Genomic DNA, 19815 nt, shown 5'->3' on the forward strand with positions numbered 1-19815 from the left:
TTTCTGTCATCTTGAGTCTTTGAAGGCTACAATGAGTAGGACCTTTGGTGATGTGTGTTGGATAAATAAAGTAGTATAAATAAGAAACAAAGTTTTTTTGATATGCCATTGAGATTTGGGGATTCTTTGTTGCTACAGCACAAAGTAGACTAACTTGATCGATACTTTATAAAACTCTGCTTTTATGTAAGCCCCTTTTATAACTGGATAGCTGGATAGAAACATTATTTTAATGTTACATTTCATACTGAGCTAAGATATGACTCCATATAAGATTAAATTTAATCTTTTTCTGATATTTGGAGCAGAAGAGAATTATAACTTTTGTTCTTCCACATGACAGTTCTTCAAATATCAGAACATAAATATTATGCTCCCCATAAACCCTCTCTTTGCAAAGAAACTCTGTTTTCTCCTTGATATGTGGTTTATGGGTTTCTCACCATCCTGGTTACTCTTTGGATGACTTTTATTTTGCCAGATTTCTGTTAAAGCATAATGTCTGGAATGGAATTCTTACAAAACTAGATGCTGCAGGAGAGATCATTACATGGCTTTTCTGAGGTTTGTGATGATGGAGAGTTATATTTATTTATTAGAAGTACATTATTTTAGGACATATTTGAAATTGACATATTAAGGTAGCTTCCAGCACTGAATATGGTTCAGGAAGGGTTTGTCCATCCTCAGTCCCAATTGGAAGATGGTAACCTTTAGAAAGCAACATCAGGAAAATAGTGTTGACCATATCTGTGGTCCAGCTATGGGCAAAATGTGTGTTCTTGAAGATTTTCAGTGGGTCAGTAATAAGGATATATTTGTGTGATAGAAAAATACTTCTGGAAAAAATTAAAAGAATAATCACTAGGTGAAACATACCTAGGAAGGGGTGAGAGAGAAGGGCAAAGAAAACAACAAACAGTTAACCAATCAATCAACACAATTTATTAATTGCCTACTATGTATAAGGGACTGAACTACATGGGTTGGCCCAGTGATGAACAAACTTATGTATGAAAATAGGAAGGAGTAGATGGATAGTAAAAATGGTCAGCAGATACGGCGTTCTAATCAGGATTATAGGTATGTATAAGTGAATAAACTGAAAGGACGGGATGCTGACGTTTGCGGTTAGGATTTTTAAAATAGGAATTTGAAAAGGAGCAGTTTCTATTGATGACAAAGTCAATGAAAGTACAGAAAACCCATCTCAAGTGACTTAAAGACAAACAGAAAAGTCTAGAAGTAAAGTTGCTTCAGAAACTATTCAATTAGGTCTTGGTTCTACTTTTTCTTTTTCTTTTTTTTTTTCTGTTTCTTTGGTTCTTCCTTTCTTTATATGTTAGTTTTTTCTTTAGGCTTATTTTCCTCCCTGTTGCCAGACAGCTATCAGCAGCAATGGCGAATCCATTCTTCCTAGTTTGCCTCTAGTGGAAGAAAAACTGTCAATTTCCTGCAACCACTGAACAAAAGTTTTGAGCTTCATTCTGTTAAGATTATGCCTAAGGCTGTCATTGTGGTCAGATAAATGCATACACTAATTCTGGAGATAGAACCAAAGTCAGTTTATCAAAAAGCTGACTTTAAGAGATAGAGGATGGGTCACTGTTGAAAAAAATTGGGGCATAGTTAACAAGGGCACAGGATAGAATGAATGCTATGTAGGTAACTCGCAAATGCCCACGATGAGTTGTATAGAAAAATAGGACCAGACTCAGAGAGACAGAGATTTTTACAAGCAAATTGGGATAGGGATGATTGGGAAGGTACTACAGGGAATGAAGAAGACACTGACAATAACTCCTTACCCTTAAATATTTGAGGTTGAAAAGAATGATGAGCAACCTTGATATAAGGGGCACAGGAAAAGCAGTTCACGGGAGAGCACATTATAAGCTGAGGGGAAAAAAGTGAAGTTACAGTCATGGACAGTGGGTTTTGAGAGGCCCTGGGAGAGCCTTGTGGTTTAGAAATCGCAGCGAAGTGATGATACCATTAGTTCATATGTGGAATGTTGCAGGAAGAGAAGGCCTGGCTAGATTTTTCAACATTGTCATCTGCAGATGGAGGATTTCCAGACATTTGATCTGCAGCTCAGGAAAGAGTGGCTGTTTAGGAGGACATTTATAGTTTGAAGAAAGTGAGAAAGGGGTTGGAGCAGTTTAGCAGGAGGGAGAAAATGGGAGAGAATTTTTCTTTATGAAGCCTTCTCTGGTTTTCTTCAGTTGGATGTGCTCTTTCTATTACATAGGTTGCTATTTTCCAACTGATAAAAAATATAGTTAAGGCTAACTAAAAGCAGGAGTGTATTATTTTGAAATCTTTGGGTGAAGAGCCAATCTCTGGGACTCCAAATTCCATCAACAACTTTGTTAGCATTCATTACCATTTATGTATTTATCATTCACATACTTGCATACAGTTAGAGCAAGTTTCTCCTCAAGTGGACCATGACAGGTACCTGTTGCTTTTGATGCTCTGGCCGCCAGAGCACCTGCTCTTGCTTACCATCTCTCTATACTTTGAGGATTTGTAGCTGTTTCTTTCAGTTCAGCTGAGAAGTAACATTAGGCTTAGATCTACAAATCCACCTTCCAGAAGCTGGACACCCACCTCCATTTGGCTCTGCTGGGTCAAGATGTCAGTGATGGTGCAAGTGGCTGTACCTGTGCTGCCCTCTCACAGTACACCTCCTCCTTGTAGCCATCTTCACAAAGCACTAGTTAGGTACCTCTCTGCTGTGGGCTGGGGGAGCTTCCCTTCCTGATTCTCCATGCTCATGAAGTGCTTATAGTTTTCTTTGATTTTGGCTTCCCTCCATGCTCTTATTCACATTATTGACATATGTGTCTCCTCAGGCTTTAAGTAGTTTCCCACACCCACGTTGCATCCTCTCACATTCTTACTCTTAGGTATATTTATTTATTTTAATTATTATATTTGAATATACGATTCAATCATATTCCACATTTCTGCCTATTATTTCTTTTTTTCTTTTAGTATGGATCAGTTTCTGCCTTATGTGGTTGGTTGTATTTCTATCCTATATGAATTCATGTATCTAACAGTCATACTACAGTGTCCATCATGTCATTACAAAAAAACAAGTGTTTTCTATAATTGAGTGCAAGGTTGTTTCCTCTGCCCTGTATTCTCTGCAGTACCAGCACAGTGCCTTGGGTATCATGGCTACTCAAATATTTGATGAAATAAGTTAATGGACAAATGGATATCTAATAATATTAAATCAGAAGATGGGGGTAATGAAATATAACTTGCTTTTAAATAAATTGTTTTTATGTTAATATTATTATTAAGCCAACTATTTTATGCCTCATTGCTTTTAGGAGCAAAGTAACATATTTCATACTTTGGCACTGGTTTCTGTAGCAGGGAAACAAACTTATAGCATGCTATGGGTTGTTCTGTGGTCAGGACGAAAGCTGCTAATGATCAAGCACTTATCTAGTAAGGCTAGATTTTTTTCTCAAAATCTTTCTCAACACTGTATTATTGACAACTACCCCAAGTAATCAGAGCAGGCATAATATTGAACATTTTCAATGGTTTACTACACTAAGGGAGAATATTATAGAGAAGATGTGAGTTCTGACTTATGATTTTAAAAGCTCTTCTCTATTCAAGTGGCAGAGTTCTTGTGGAAGGAGAGTTGAGTGTGGTCTGTGGTGTGCATGAGCAAATAAGCAGAGAAGGGTAAGATAATTTTTTTTTTTTTTAAATCATGAGTTGGCTGAATCCTGAAATATTACAAATCTCATGTGAATAGTCCTTAACTGCAGACATGGAATATACCCGGATTTTGAGAAAATGCTATAATTCTTATGCCTCATGAATATTCCAGGAAAGCTAATCCTTCAGGTAGGTTGATTTCCCCAGTAGCTTCTTCAAAAATATGTTATAAACAATAATATTGGAAGTTTTACTGATTGGTGCAATTAAATTTCCTTATTTTTTTTAAAGAGCTGCTAATTTTTCTCTTGACTATAGTATAATATTCTTAAATCTATGTTTTATTATCCTTCACATTAAAAAAAGGATAATGCTACTATGAACACAATGGCTGTTAATCTAATGGAGCATGTGTTAGTTTTACAAGACTGTCTATGTAAACAATCATTAATCTTTGGAACATTGAAGTAAAAGCCTTAACAATACTCACTTATTAATTTTTAAAGATACTGTAAATCTGAGTTCTAGTGGCAGAAAACCCGTAAAATAAAGTATCGAAATCTTTTTTAAATATTATGTATATGAAGAAATAAGAATTTGGTTCAAATATCTTTGCCGTCTTTAATTTTTTTTTATATTCTCATTGGTGATCTAAATTTATAGATGTAAGACTAGTCAATCTGCTAAACTAGGGAAATATTTCCTATGGAAACAAAGAGTAAGTATTTTATTTGAGGAAAATTTTGCTCTAACCTATACCACTCAAGAAATATAGTATTATTAATAACAAGTTTAAATAGATCTATTAAAAGTTTAGATTTTTCAAAGATTTCCTAAAAGAATAATTTTAAGGTTAAAATGATTACAATATAGATTTTTTCCCCCTAGGGCAAATACTAAGAAAGCTGAACATTAAGACTTTAAACAAATTTAATCCCAGAAATAGAAAGCATAAAATTGAAGATATGACAATAGGAACTGATTTGTTAAAATGGCCAAATCAATAAAGGTTAATGTCAAAGAACTATGCATTCTGATGAATTCTTATGACCAAGCAGATTGATTGCTGTTTCATTTCCTTATCATTTTATTGATTTTCAAAGTTTTGAAATTGAACTGTGTGCTCAAACTGATGAAAATTATATTAACTTAGCAAGATATGAAATTCATAGCTACTTGGAGTAATGAGAAATAAATTCTATGGCTTTAAAGTAAATCTACTTTATTTGGACTTTTAAAAAGATGTAAAACCTATTAATAGCTAAACAAAGTAAAAACATTTTAAAGAAATGATATGATTTTTTTTTTATTTTTTAACATATGTTGACTCTTAGAACAAAGGAAAAACTATTGACGTTTGTTCATCTAAAAATTTACTTATAAACATATTCACAATTATTAAAGAACATACAACATGTTAACCTTTATCAGACCATTTTACTGAAATAGAATTGATGTAATGTTGTTTATATAATCAGAAAACATAGTAGAAATACATAATACCCTCATATCTTGTTGCTCAAGGAAGAAAGTTAATGAGGAAAATTTTAAGTGTCATTTAAAGAGCAAAATTCTTCATGGAACTTACTTTTCTAATGGAATGATATTTACATATATTTAATACAAAAGGAAGTTACAAATTATTAATGGAAGGTTAAAATTGAGTATCACTATTATGATACACAGAATGATGGCTTTCTGAAGTTGTTCATGTCTTAGTCCCTCAAATACATGAATATGTTACATTATATAACAGAGAGTAATTAAGACTGCAGATGAAATTAAGTTTGATAATCAGGTGACCTTAAATTTAAGAGATTATCCTGGATTATCCATGCTGGTCCAACATAATCACAAGGGTTTTTAAATGTGCAAGAGGGGGAAGAGTCATCAGCAGAGTAAATGCAATGCAAGAAAGGCTATGATGGCCATTTCTGCTTTGATGATGGAAAGGGGCCAGAAACTGACAAAAGCAAATGGTTTACAGAAGTTGAAAAAAGCAAGTAAGCAATTCTTTCCTAGAGCCTCCACAACAAATACAATCTTGCCAATATCTTGATTTTAGGCCAGTGAGACCCATTTCAGATTTTTCACCTCCAGAACAGCAAGATTATAGATTTGTATTATTTAGGTCACCTACATTTGTGGTAATTTGTTACAATGTTGTAACATATTTTGTGATACGTGAATCAAAATCTCAGAAATCATCAACATTGTAACAATAATTATAGCAATAATAACAAAATTATTATGATAGTTATATCAATTTCCTATCATTGTTTTCAATATAATTTTTCTGGAAATTTTGGGATTAAAATTTTGAGACAAATTAAAGGAGACGGACCTAGCAATAGTGGTAGCCACAGTTATTATTAGCCACATTAGCTACTTTGTTAGAGTTTGTAAAGTTCCTTTATGTGAGTATTTCATGGGCCCTTTATTGTAATTCAGCCAAGTGGAAGTGGCCACGTTGATGTTCCTTAACAGCTAAGGAAACCAAGCCTGAAAGAAATGATGTGGCACATAAAGAGATAACACTCAGTCCCTGGACTTTCCTCTGTAGCTCCTGGGCTCTTTGTCCTGTGTGTTGGTACCTAGCACTGGTAGGTACAGAGAAGACTTAACAAACTTGAAATTTGTTTCTATTCCCAAGTGTTCAATTACAGTTTGGAGGGTTGGCAGCTACTTGGGTTTCAAACCAGCCTTAAATGTTCTGAATGTCTTTGAATCTGTTCCTCATAAATCCTCCAGGGTTTTGTTTGTGGGTAGGTGACTGTAAGGAAATTACAGTTTCTTGTGAATTTCTATTATGACCTTGAGAAAACAGTAAACTACTTAATTTGTTTTCTGAGCTTAGAGAACCTAATACTTAAGCTGCTAGGAAAATTGAGAGAATAAATGACTCTCCTTCCTAGGGAGAGTTTTCTTTTTTCAAGTTTCATGTTTCAATTTATTTGGATAATTCATTTTATTTTAAATTTAATATTATTGAACTGATTCCATGTTTAACTTAGAATTTATATCAGTCATGAAGTAAAAAGTTCGAAGCCATTATTAAAGGTTGGCAGTGGGTAAAATGATTGTATTCTGCCATGGAACATGGTAAGCTAGTGGGCCAGTATTGTGTGATAATTTTAAGTGCGGAATGCTTCAGTTCTAATTCTGGGATTCCCCTTCCTAGCTGTGTGACTTTGGGCAAGCTATTTGTCTCTTTGTGATACAAATTCTTTATCTGTAAAATGGGAGCTATAAAAGTTATTAACTTACTGGATTTACATGAGAATTAATTGAGGTAATATATGGAAAGTTCTTAGAATAGTGCTAAGTAAGTGTTAGTTATATGATTCTTGTTTAAATTCATTACTATTAAAAGAGAAGAGGAACCCCTTCAAAAATAGTACTCTCTAACCTTCATATAATTAATCTGCCTCACCCTAGCTACCACTATGTCCAGGGTAAATATTTTTGCAAGTTGTAAGGAAACTAATGATTATCTGATACTCCAAAAATTTTGTTTTCTAAAAACTCAAAGATTTTATCTTCAAATTGGAGCTGTTTAACCATCCATTAATGAAGATAACAAGCACATGGAATTAAAAAATGTGATATGTAGAGCAAATTATCATTGCGTTCTCTAGTAGAACATTTTCCCCACATTTCTCTATTTTATACACCATCAGGAGAAATAAACAATTTCCCAAAGTTGCCAAAATGTTGGCATTTTTACTGAAAACTTCTAGTCACAGTTTTGTTTTCTGCAAGTTACTTTAAAAATTGGTGACATTATTCAGAAGTAAAAAGAATCTTTTCATGTAGTATGTGGCATTCTACACACTGTAACAGAAAAAAAAAACAATGGAACAAATTTGCAATGTAAAAAATAGGTAAAAAATAAATATTAGAAACAAAATAGGCAGTGCTTTTAAGGCACATGTTAAAATAAAAAGCAAAACATAAAATTGGTATTTAATTAAAGAGATGTTTAGCTCTCAGCAATGCAGTAGTGATTATAAATCAAAGGGATAAATGTCAGCAATATCAAAGGTGATTAATAAACTTTTTTGTTAAAGATATCATTATTTATTGGATAAACTGGAATTCTTAATTTTACCATTATTAATTTCTTTTTGGAAAATAAAGCCTCATTTTATTTCAACATTTGAATAGAGTCATATTTTTGAAGACATTTATTCATTTATTTATTTTTCAATAGTTTTTGGGGGAATAGGTGGTGTTTGGTTGAGATTGAATTGGGTTATGTTGAGAGCTTCAATCCTCTTTATAGTATTTGATTTTTTAAAGGAAAAAATGATCTGAAGTAATTATGGCCACAATTTTAGACATTTTACATAAAATAATTTAAACTTTCAAAATAGAAAATAGCCTAACAACTTCCTGATTTGCTGAAGTTTAAGCTTACTGAAAGTTTAATTTGCAGTAGCTGTGTAGGAAATATACAGTATTGGTCTTTGTGTATATTTTAATATTAATGTTACCATATGTACCTATATCAGTTTCCTATGGCTGCTATAACAAATTACCACAAACTTGGTAGCTTAAAACAAGAAAAAATTATTTATTCCCAGTTACGGAGGCCAGAAGTTCAAAATTGGTATCACTGGGCTGAAACCAAGGTGTCAGCAGGACTTTGTTCTCTGAAGGTTCTGTAGAAGCATCCATTCCATGCCTCTTCTGGCTTTTGGTGGCTGCTAACGTTCCTTGGCTGTGGCTACATCACTTCAGTCTTTAGGAATAGCACCTTCAAATCTCTCTGTCTTCACATTGCTTTCTCTTCTGTGTGTCTGTGTCAAAATCTCCCTCTTTTCTCTCATATGACATTTGTGACTTTATTTAGGCCCTACTCAGACAATCCAGGATAATCTCTCCATCTCTAGATACTTAATTAAGCACATATGCCAAAACCCTTCTTTCAAATAAGGTAATATTTACAGGTTTCAGGGATTAGGAATATTTATATTTAGGACCATTATTCAGCCTATTACAGTACCTATTGTGCAACTGACTTTTAAAATTTTATAATGGGTCTTATGGATGTTTTCCATCATATTAACATAAATTTTTCTCATTCAATGCCTTTGCTTTAGAGTATGCCCAGGATGAGTATTACATATTTTGATTTTTAGTGTAAGTTTAGAAGCAATGTTTTTATTTTTTCACTATTACAGACACGTGGCAATGATTGGTGAAGGTGCTGCAGTGATCCATACTGTACCTTTTGTTAAATCTCACGGGTATGGGATGAGTACTAGGTTTGAGTGATAGTAAGAGGAAACATAGTTCTATCTATATGGTTTCATTTTTCTCAGTAAAGAAATTGCAATTGTATATTATTTACTTTAAATAATTAAATAATAAATGTTTAAATTTAGCTTGGTTTTTGATACTATTACTCATCTGAACTTTTATTATCAATGTTTATGACGTATCTCTTAATCTTAATTCCTAAACTTTGAGTGATTTTTTTTTTTTTTTGCTGAAAGATCAAAGCAGAAAAACCCCAAAATTATAATGATAGCTTGCCTGAGTTTCTGAAATTATTAAGAAGCACAGTGGTTCCAGTCCTGGCAAAGCACTACTTACACTGAACTCACTGAATTGTAACCATAATATACAGCATTATAGAAATCTTTTGCTCAACTAGTACGATTTTGATTCTATGGAGACTAATTTCTTAAATTAGACTATAGTAATAACAATAAAAATTTGAAGAGTGATTTGCTGCTTTGAGAATAATTAGTTAAATAAAATATAATCTAATCATAGGTTGGTTATCATTGCTGAAAGTGTTAAATTTATAATTACTACTGTACACTTTATGTTAATAGCTACTTAAATCTACTTTTCATCAAACTAGTTTATAAATAGCCCAAGTGCAAAATCTCAGATTAAGTCATATTTGTTTACTTCAACTAAATATATTTAAATGAATGGGTGAACAAATTGAGAAAATTAACACCTAAGGATCTTAAGATATGAACACTTCTGAAGCTGTGATTATACTGATTGTTTTTTAACCAGAGGAGAACTTCCCTAGCAAGAAATGCTCATAGTGCAAACTTTCTTAGCAGTTGTATTTGACAATAAGCAGGCATGAGAAGTTTAGAACTTGAGAGAAGGCTTACAAGTAATCAGTACAAATAAATTGTGGTAGGTATATTGTATTTTCCAGGCTCATGATGATGTTTACCCTTTCTGGGTAAATTTACTTAGTATCTCATATCAATACCAGAATTCAGATATGGAATTCTATTGTTCTGGAATAGTATTATATTTCTACCAGAGTAAAGAATATCTCCTACAGAATTGCATTTGACTATGTTTTAGCATTTCAATAGTTGATCAAGGCAGTCATCTTATGATATGTATGTGTGTGAGGTCTCCCATTTACATCCTAATTATATTTATATTAATTTTCTATAAGGATGTAGCAGAATTAAATAAAGAATATAGTTTTGAAATATAATTCATGATGTGAAAATATTTTTAAAGTGGAATGTTACTTTTAAATTAAATGAGGTGTGATTACCTGATCCAAAGGCAGAGCAGATGGCCAAATAAAAGCCTCCACAGATCATACTCCCTGAAGGAACACCAATTGAACAACTATCTGTACAAAAAAGCACCTTCATCAGAACAAACAATTAGGTGAAGGATTACAGTACCTGGTTTTAACTTCGTATCACAGAAGGAGGCACTGAAGGGGATAAGAAAGACAGTCTTGAATTGCTGATGCCATCCTTTCCCTATCCTCTGCTAATGGCCACATAGTGCACAGAAGGAATCCGTGTGCTTGAGGGAGGAAGAGCAAAGTGATGATGGAACTTTGCATTGAAATTCAGTGCTGCCCTATCATAGTGGAAAGCAACACCAGACAGAGCTCAACTGGTGCCCATGGAGGCAGCATTTAGACCAGCCCTAGAGACAGGGGACAATTATAAGAATGTGAGTTCTGTCTAGCCTTGCCACTGTGGGATAAAGTGCTCTGGGGTTCTAAATAAACTTGAAAGGCAGTCTAGGCCACAGGTACTACAATTCTTGGACAAGTCTTGGGGCTGTGCTGGGCTTGGAGTCAGTGGACTTGGAGGGCACAGGATCTAGTGAGATGCAGCTGGAGTGGCCAAGGGAGTGCTTGCACCACTCTTCCTCCAACTTCAGGTGGCACAGCTCTCAGCTCCAGGATACACTCCTCTCTGTTTGAGGAGGGAGAGAAAAGAATAAAGAGTATTGTCTTGCAGCTGGGATACAAGCTCAGCTACAGTAGGATAGGGTAACAGGCAGAGTCCTGAGGCCCCCATTCTAGGCCCTAGCTCCCAAATGACACTCTAGACATACCCAGGGCCAGAAGAAAACCCACTGCCTTGAAGGGAAGGACCCCGCCCTAGTAGGATTCATCAGTTGCTTACTAAAGAGCCCTTTGGCCCTGAAGAATTAGCCATGGTGCCCAGGCGATACTTGCCTTGGCCTTGGGTGAGACTCAGAGATGTTGGCTTCAGGTGTGACACTGCACGTTCTCAGCTGTGATGCCTACAGGGAGGGTCTTCTTCTTTTTGAGAAAATGAGAAGGAAGAATAAAGGGGATTTTGTCTTGCAGCTTAGGTACCAGCTTGGCTACAGTGGGGTAGAACACCAAGGGGGCTCTTGGGATCTCTGATTTCAGGCCTTGGCTCTTGCGCAGCATTATTGGACCTGCCCTGAGCCAGAGGGAAACCTACTACCTTACAAGGAGAGTCCCAGGCCAGGAAGCATTTACCACAAGCTGACTGAAGAGCCCTTGTGATTTGAATGAACATTGGCAGTAGTTAGGCAGTACTTGCTGAGAGCCTGAAGTGGTGGTGGCCATGGGGATTCACCTCTTGTGGAAAGAGGAGGGAAGAGTGGGAAGGACTTTGTCTTATGGCTTGAGTGTTAGCACAGCTGCAGTAGAATAGAGCACCAGGTAGTTTCTTAAGGTTTCTGACTCCAGGCCCTGGCTCCCAGATGGTGTCTCTGGTTCCATCCAGGACTGGGGAACTTTCTGCTGGAATGGGAAGGACACTAGCCTGGCTGACCTTACCACCTGATGATGGTAGAGCCTCAGGAATGTGAGTGAACAGAGATGCATGATGGATACCCCATTTACCATGATGTGATTATTATGCATCTATGCCTGTATCAAAATATCTTATTTACCCTATAAATACATGTAAGAACAAAAATTACAAATTAAAACAAATAAATTAATTAAATGAAGTGTAATTTGGAAATAAAATAGATAAGTTCCAGTAACATAAGAAAGAAAACATATTTGAAGAGATTGTAGTCTTTTTCACTGGAACTTCTTAATCTAGACTTTCTGCCAAAAGCAGATCTTTTTTTAATCTAGAAATGCACAGAGCTATTTTAATTTGACTTATTTTGGATTAGAAAAGCCTTTATTATTCTTCATGTTATTTTATTTATTTTTTAAATTTTTTATCTTTGATTTTCATGGGTACATAGGTGTATATATTTATGGGGTACATGAGATATTTTGATGCAGGCATGCAATGCATAATAATCATATCAGGTTAAATGGGGTATCCATTGCCTCAAGCATTCATCATTTCTTTGTGTTACAAACATTCCAATTATACTCTTTTAGTTATTTTAAAATATACAATAAATTATTTTTGACCATAGTCATCCATTGTGCTATGAAATATTAGATTCCATTTATTCTCTCTAACTATATTTTGCATCTATTAACCATCTCCACTTTTACCTCCTCTCTTGCTACCCTTCTCAACCTCTGGTACCCATCAGTTCACTATCTACATGAGTTCAATCGTTTTAATTAGTCTCCACAAATGAGTGAAAACATGTGATGATTGTCTTTCTGTACCTGCCTTATTTCACTTAACATCATGACCTCCAGTTGTGTCCATGTTGCAAATAACAGGATCTCAGTCTTTTCATGGTTCAGTAGTATTCCATTGTGTATACACATGATATGGTTTGGCTGTGTCCCCACCCAAATCTCATCTTGAATTGTAGCTTCCATAATTCCCATGTGTTGTGGGAAGGACCTGCTGGGAGATAATTGAATCTTGGAGACAGTTTTTACCATACTCTTCTCATGGTGGTGAATGAGTCTTATGAGATCTGATGGTTTTTATAAGGGGTTTCCCCTTTCACCTGGCTTTCATTCTGTCTTTCCTGCCAGCATGTAAGATGTGCCTTTCACCTTCTACCGTGATTGTGAGTCCTCCCCAGCCACGTGGAACTATGAGTCCATTAAACCTCCTCTTCTTTATAAATTACTGTCTCAAGTCTGTCTTTATCAGCAGCATTAGAACAGACTAATATAATGTACCACATTTTCTTTCTTTATTCATCTGTTGATGGACACTTAGGTTGCTTCTAAATCTTGGCTATTGTGAATAGTGCTGCAATAAGCATGGAAGTACAAATAATTGATTTCCTTTCTTATGGGTATATACCCAGTACTGAGATTGCTGGATCATGTGATAGCTTTAGTTTTAGTTTGTTTTCTTTTCTTTCTTTCTTTTTTTAAATATGGAATGCTTCACAAATTTGCGTGTCATCCTTGCGCAGGGGCCATGCTAATCTTCTCTGTATCGTTCCAATTTTAGTATATGTGCTGCCGAGGCGAGCACTAGTTTTAGTTTTTTAAAGAATCTCTGTACTTCTCACCATAGTGGCTTACTAATTTATATTCCCACCAACAATGTATGAGGGTTCCTTTTTCTCCACATTCTTGTCAGCACTTATAATTACCTGTCTTTTGGATAAAAGCCATTTAACTGGGTACGATGATATCTCATCTGGTTTTGATTTGCATATCTCTGATGATCAGTGATTGTGAGCATCTTTTCATTTACATGTTTGCCTTTTGTATGTCTTCTTTTGATAAATTTCTATCATATCTAAAAAATTGTTTATTATATTTTCCCTATGAAGTTTTTTGAGCTTATTATATGTTCTAGTTATTAATTCCTTGTTATATCCTCTTGCTGAATTGACCCCTTTATCATTGTGTAATAACTTTCTTTGTCTCTTTTTATACTTTTTGTCTTGAAATCTATTTTGTCTTATGTAAGTATAGCTACTCCTGCTCTTTTTTGGTTTCCATTGGGAATATCTTTTTCCATCCTTTTATTTTCAGTATATGTGTGGTTTATTTATTGAGACAGAGTCTCGCTTTGTTGCCAGGCTCCAGGCTGGAGGGCAGTGGTGTGATCTCAGCTCACTGCAACCTCTGCCTCCAAGATTCAAGCAATTCTCCTGCTTCAGCCTCCTGAGTAGCTGGGACTACAGGCATGTGCCACCACACCCTGCTAATTTTTGTATTTTTTAGTATAGACGGGGTTTCACCACATTGGCCAGGATGGTCTCAATCTCTTGACCTTGTGATCTGCCTGCCTCAACCTCCCAAAGTGCTGGGATTACAGGCATGAGCCACCGTGCCTGGCCAGTATATGTGTGTTTATAGGTGATGCGTGTTTCTTATAGGCAACATATTGTTGGGTCTTGTTTTTTAATCCATTCAGCCACTCTGTATCTTTTGATTAGAGAGTTTAGTTCATTTACATTCAATATGATTTTTTTAAGTAAGGATTTACTATTGCCATTTTGTTGTTTTCCAGTTGTTTTGTAGTCTTTTCTTCCTTCCTTCTTTCCTGTATTTTACTTTGTTTTTATTTTGTGGTATTATTTCCCTCTAACTTGAGATAAAAAAAAATGTACCACCAAATTATTTTCATTTCTTCTTTTAAAGTGAGATTAAGCTTCAGTTCCTTATCAAGATTCTTCAAATGATTATCTTGCACTCAAGAGAATTTACTGAGTGCTCACTTTGTTTAAGCAGAAAGGATTGTGTGACAGAAGAGATGACAAAATAGAAGACATTGGAACTATCTATAAGAGTTTATAGCCTAGTTGTGGAGATGATGTAGATACCAGTTGAGGATATGGCTACTTGTGGTCCAGAGTCTGCAGAAGAGGTTGAAAGGGAGTTTGATGAAGGAAGAGCAGTTAGCAGGTTCTCTCATCTTGCGAGGAAACCTTTCAAGATAAGTAAGTTGTTAAATATCTTGGGAAGAACATGACTATTTTTAGGGAAATAACTGCCTATTGACAGGCTGGTAGGAGTTCATGAGAACTCTATGCATCAAAGTCCTTGTTTGCATAATCCAAGTTCAAGAGAATTACCAAAGCCAAGAGAAGCAAGAGGGTTAGGACAAGAGCACCAGCCCCAAAACTGTTTGCTGATTCTAGAGCAATAGCTTTGTCTCTCTGTACTAGATTTATATTTTTTCTTCTGGGTGGGTGGAAAATGATTTGGTTTATATTCATCCTCAGGGAGGAGCATTTGTGCAGATCCTGATTACTACAGTATTAGGAAATTTTCAACAGCACCCCAAGCATTATATAACTGTTCTGCAAATGCTGGATTAGGAAATTTGCTTCTTTGGAGAGCTGTTATCTTTCAGGGGAATTTTTACAAAATGCACATTAACTTAATTTAGTGCTTATTTTTCAGACATAACTAGAAAATATTTCATTAATACACTGTTCAATTCAAGCTGTTCCTGATCTTATGAGTCGCAGATAAGGTTAGAAAACAATATTTCAAAAATTTCTGGCTTTTCTTTTACTCACTTGCTAAATTAGGGCATCAGCTTTCTGAAAATTCTTCTCTGAGTAGGATTACTATCATAGTTAATGAAAAATGTAGCCAAAATTTATGTTTGTTATACCGGTGTCTTGCCTTGTTTGCATCTGTCCCAGATTTCTGTTTTTTTTTTTTTTTTTAAACAATGTATTATTATTTATCTTTGCATTAGAATATACGTGTGTGAATTGGGTAGACACCCTCTTGACTTTCTGCCTTGATCTTTTCTAGTAATGTGTGGTATTCACATACAATAACAGAATTCTCATTTTAATATGCATTTATATCTGAAAGTGTCACCAATGATAATTCTCTTTTCCCAGCCCTTTCCAGGTTCAGTGTAATACCTCTGTTTCAAGGTCAGTGTGAAGAGTGAGTACACCACGTGTATGTGGACAGAAGTGGCTATTTTACCTTAGAGATGGTGGTCAGAAAAATATTTGGCACTTGATATATTAACCAGTTCTCTCCTGGCCTGTAGAGTTTTTTTTTTTTTCCCCAAGCAGGAAGATTAAATTTATCCTACATAAGCGAGGAAAAAACTAATTCAAATTAAACAAGTGCTTAAATAGTATACAAAATTTAATTCTGAAATTTTATAATTATACTTTGGACTGTCTTGATTTCTGGGAAGAAATTTTGATGGAGTTATAATGTTTAATTAGATAAATTTACATTCTTTATGGGAATGAGGTAAAAGGGAGAAAGCCTATGATTTTGCATTATGCATAACTAATGAATTTTGTAAGACTCATAGAGAAAAGCTTTTCTTAACAAATATTTTAGAAGAAAGAGGCTCAATGGAGACAAAAAGAGTAGCAATAGCTGGGGTAAAATATTTAAACATTGAAACAACAAAATTGGAATTGAGAATATTCTGTATCTAAAAAACTTTTTTCTGTGAGTTTTCTTGGTACCTCAGTGTCTATTGAGAGTATATCTCTGGTTACTTAAAATATTGTCTATAGAAAAGAGTCAATTTTAGGTTTCTGTACATCTGTTATGTGTCAATAAATAAAAATAAAAATATAGAGAAATAATTTTAAGCCTCAACTATTTGAAATTTACTAATCACAAAATGTAATTTTAAGATGATTGCAAATAATTTTATATATGAAGCTCTTTAAAAATATATACATTCTTCTGTAAAATACCATTGACAATATTAGAAACAGATACAGTTGAAAAGCTGATTAAAAGATTGTGAATATATTCAAAGACTGATTGCTCTACTTACATCATTTTTTCATGTTCAGATAATAAAAATAAAGTAATACTTTTTCTTTACTTCAGTATACCTTGATGAATGTATGCTTTTTAAGAAAAATTTTTCTTTTGGAAATATTTTTTGATGGATCTGTTTTATAAGAACAACTCTATGACAAAATCAACTTATTAGTCAATAAAGAAAAGTTTAAAATTATTTAAATTTGGTTATTTATAACAACCCCCTGCACTCTCAGTTGTGTCTCTATTTGAATGATAAATACCTTTCCTTCAGGCATATTTAGGAATTCCTAGGACATGTCTTACACATGGTGCAATAAGTTGACACACCCAGGGCCCTGCTGACACTTTGCATTTTCAGCCAGAGTCACCACTGTTCTGTCAGGTTCATGACTCTGCCAGGTGTTACTACTGCTTGGTAGGAACTATGGTAGGTATCATGGGGTTGGCAGGCAGTGGTGTCCTATAGTGCAGACTAGAGTGCTGCTTGGTGGTACAATGGTTCCTCTGCCTTGACCAGGCCAAAGGTCACCTCAGATCAGAGGAAAAGTGGGAAAGGCATAGTCTCTCCCATTTGATTAGCTCTCTTTCAGAGTCCAAAAAAGTATGGCTGTGCTTCTTTGATTCACAGTGTTCTTAGTGAACTTGCTTAAGTTTTTGCTTAGTGTCCATCTGATTTTAGGATGTGTCTAAGGACTTCCCTTTCAAATAGATACCTATCAGTCTATCCTCGAGTTTATGAGACATTTCCAGCTACGTATCAGACTTGGCAGTAGCATAACTTCAGTTGTTTACCAGGAGACTCCTGACCTCTTTCTTGCAAATAGTCTTCTCTCAACCTGTTTTACCAGCTAAAGTCTGAATTCCCAGAGTGGGCACTGCCTAAACTCAAATTTAAAGTCCCATTGAACTTAAGAGGTTGCATAATTATAATACATTGTGATGACTTATGTATTATTAGTATATTAAAGTGTAATGATAACATTATAACACAGGGGAGATATGCATATGCAAAGAGATGGAGATGCAAAAGAGGAAACTATGACTTCAGAGTCCTGGCATATGGAGGTTTACTTACGGTTGAGGAGAGTGGAGATGAGGGGTTGAAGCTAATGGTGTGGAATGCAGATTGAAGGGTAGACACAGATCAAGTATAAGTATCATATTCACTGATAAAAATGTGATGATTTAAAATCACTGGAAGATTTTAAATATGGAAGAGAATTGCGCTTATACATGTTTTAAAGAGATGACTCTGGTCAGAGGGGATGAGTATGGATTAGATTTCACTGATTACCCAATGGAAAGGAGACAGAAAGATGAATGAGGAGAGTATTGCAATTGTCTAAACAATGCACAGTGGTGATGGAGAGGATATTTCAGATTTGTATATTATTTAGGATGCAGAATAAATGTGGCTTAGTGACCAGAGCTAAGCATTGTGTGAGAAAGCAGTGGAAGTCTCTGAAGACACCTGGATTTCTGAACTGGATATCTCTATCATGTACCTCAAACAGGTAATACAGGATAGGAGAAAAATTAGGGAGGAGAAATAATGAGTTCTCCATTAGGAATGCCTAGTTAAAAAGAAATGACTAGTTAAAAAAGGAGGCAGGAATGGAAAAAAGAGATAAATAAGCAGAGAGAAAAGAGCCAGGAAAAACAAATATGGGCAGAGATAAACAAAGGCAGAAAAACAACATAGAAAATTATAAAAGATGCAGAGTGACATGTAAGTTTGTATTTGAGAAATAATTATATTTCAGTTCTTGGTATATGCATCTAAAAGCAATGTCTGTTTTGATTTTGCAGCTGTAGCCATTGCTGTTGTTTTTTATTCGTGATTACAAATTGAGTAAGACAAAGATCTGGTTTTTGAGTTGGAGGAAAGTAAAGAATGGCATGGAAAAGGGAGAAAAAAGAAGATAGGTCCAGCCTAGTTATCCTGCAGTAAAACCCGTTTTTATCTATGATTTCAGCTCTTCCAAAGGAATTTGCATCTTTAAGATTAGAATTCCAGAAAAACCAACTCAAGTTTTTAACTGGATTCATATGAAGATATCGAAAGCTGAGGAGCCAGAAAGATGGGGCACATAAAGAAAAGAAAATGATCGATTTTAGTTTCTTTCTTGAATAGATAGCCATATCTACCTGTAAAGGCATAAAATAAGACACAGAATCATGGATTTGGAACGAATTTGCATAGATTGATTTCTAATCATTTCTTCCATAATTGTTTTCACATAAAAATAATCACACAAGCTTGCCTGATCAAGTAGTTTTACATTTACAGAACTGTTTGGTGGGATGGTATGGTTGGTTTTGGAGTGAGTATAACACATCTAAATAAACATGTCAAAAGTACTTAAAAAGAATTGATTTTTTTAAGGGAATATAAGCCTTGTCAAGACTATGAACCTTACAACAATCATTTTATTAATAAAACTGTTAAGAAAGAAAATTTATTCAAATTTTTTCTTTATGATATCACTATGTACCAAAAATACTCTCTATAAATATTGTTCTGAAATCACCAATGGCAGATATGTTTTGAAATATGATTTGTATTAGGATATTCAATCAACATCCAATTGATTTTCAGTTCCTGAAACTGTGGCTTTAAATTTGATCAATGCAGAGTATAGGATCAGTAATTAAACAGTAGTTTTTTTTTTCAAGTGGAGGTAGTTAATATCGTAAATGGACAGGGAAAATGTGGCACATATACACCATGGAATATTATGCAGCCATCAAAAACGATGAGTTCGCATCCTTTGTAGGGACATGGATGAACCTGGAAACCATCATTTTCAGCAAACTGACACAAGAACACAAAATCAAACACTGCATGTTCTCACTCATAGGTGGGTGTTGAACAATGAGAACACATGGACACAGGGAGGGGAGTACTACACACTGGGGTCTGTAGGGGGGAAATAGGGGAGGGACAGTGGTGGGTGGGGAGTTGGGGAGAGATAGCATGGGGAGAAATGCCACATATAGGTGAAGGAGAGGAAGGCAGCAAATCACACTGCCACGTATGCACCTATGCAACAATCTTACATGTTCTTCACATGTACCCCAAAACCTAGAATGCAATAAAAAAAAATAGATTCAGGCTCTATGTTTTGGTAAATAATTATGGGAACAAAACCAAGCTTTTAATTACATTATTATTTGGGGCCTTAGTATGCGGAATTTAAACAAAAGTATTATATATAAAA

The 19815-nt window shown here is 34.9% G+C and overlaps 1 non-coding gene across 1 annotated transcript; it reads right to left on the minus strand.

The window, feature by feature from the left end:
* Window positions 1-13239: 13239 nt before the first annotated feature.
* LOC135270516 (U6 spliceosomal RNA) lies at window positions 13240-13346 on the minus strand. Its single transcript, XR_010338677.1, has one exon. It is a non-coding gene; the product is annotated as a U6 spliceosomal RNA (small nuclear RNA).
* Between the last annotated feature and the right edge of the window lie 6469 nt (window positions 13347-19815).

The sequence above is a fragment of the Aotus nancymaae genome, unplaced genomic scaffold (genome assembly GCF_030222135.1).
Source record: "Aotus nancymaae isolate 86718 unplaced genomic scaffold, 86718_ANA_hifiasm-v0.15.2.pri h1tg000062l, whole genome shotgun sequence".
Lineage (NCBI taxonomy): Eukaryota > Metazoa > Chordata > Mammalia > Primates > Aotidae > Aotus > Aotus nancymaae.